The sequence below is a fragment of the Geosmithia morbida genome, assembly GCF_012550715.1.
Source record: "Geosmithia morbida isolate 1262 chromosome Unknown scaffold_12, whole genome shotgun sequence".
Taxonomy (NCBI): Eukaryota; Fungi; Ascomycota; class Sordariomycetes; order Hypocreales; family Bionectriaceae; genus Geosmithia; species Geosmithia morbida.
The window spans coordinates 76,802-78,376 of NW_023336199.1; positions in this window are offsets into that span (position 1 = coordinate 76,802).

The following is a 1,575-nucleotide window of genomic DNA, read 5'->3' on the forward strand; positions in this document are numbered from 1 at the left end:
GGTTGGTTCTTTCTTTCTTTCTTATTATCTTTTTTTTTTTTTTTGACATTGACATTGGCATGAAAATAATGCGGCAGGAACAGATCTCTATCTATCTGTCAAAGCAAACCCCGCAAACCAGAGTGTCACAAACGAGAAAAACAAAAAGAAATTAAAGAGTTGATCAAAAGAAAAACAAAAAGCGAAAAAGAAAAAAAGAAAAAAAAAAGGAAGAGAGAGAGAGAGAGAGAGAGAGAGAGAGATGACCATTGGATTGACAAGCGCGCGGACCATGCGATTCAAGAAGAGGAAAGAGAAGGAGACGAGGACCTACTCGCGGCCCGCGCTTCCCCTCCCCCCCCAACTACGAGACGAGGAGAGAGCGGGATAGGATAGTTCCGTGAACCGAGGGAATCCTTCTCTCACCTCCTCTCTCTCCTCTCTCTACTTTCCTTTTCCTTCTCATTCTTTCTCTGTATGAGAGGACAGCCAGACAAACTTAGCTATCTCTGACAGAGCAAAACATGGGGTGGGAGGAGAAGGGGGGGAGGGGGGGGGTGGAGTGCCTGTGTGTATGTGCACGTACACACACACACACACACACACACATATATATATATATATATAAATCTGTACATGTATATGTATATAAGTGTATATATATATATATATATATATATATGATGTACCTGTATCATAGTAGCGGACGTGAAAGCCCATGTCAAGGGTATCAGAGTCGTGTGACTTCTTGCCAACAGCGGTTTCCCTCTCCCTTCTCGACGTGACAGCCAGGTCACTGTAGCACGTACCAGTACGAGCATCGATACATATCCGCATAAGAGCCTGGTAGTATTACACGGCAATATATCCTGTAGAGTACCTGCACTGGTTGGAGTAGCACTGGCCATGGGCCGTGGCCCATACGGAACAGCTCCCTCCTCTTCTGTCGAGCCACTGCTCTGGTCCACCTGCTCCCGGTAACGAGCGGAGGGCCATCCCACAGGGCTAGCCTGATAGGGAGGTTCCGAGAATCAGAGAAAGGAAGCGAGGCGCAGGCAGGGCCGTGTTTGGGGTTTTGTACAGCGGATGATGTTGTGTGTGGGGAGGGGAGGGGGATATATTCGTAGTGTAATACCAGTCCCCATCGTCTCATCGGGCACCGGCCGAGCAACGAAGCGAAAGTCCGCGACAGGTCTGCTGACTTTTCTTCTTTTCTTTTTTTTTCTCTCTCTTCTCTTTTTTTTTTTTTTTGCCCTCTTCTTCTTGTCTTGTAACTCACCTCTACAGCTACACGTGAGTCGATGATCTTGGCTAACGATACTTGCACATGTACCTCTGACCTCGTACGAGTTGCTTCGTTGACGGATGGGAAGATGAGGTGGGTGGAGGGGTAATCTATTACATTACCTCTGCTCTGATGTAGACGTAGCCAACACCACCGCATCTCTTTTTCTTCTTCTCCCTCCCTCTAAAATCACCTTTATATATTGTTCATGCTGTAAGGTAATAGATGAGGTTGGATATCGGATATTGCCTCTAGGATTGACTGCTTGCGCAGAGGCGAACAAGGGCAATACCTACCCCCCCCCCCCCCCC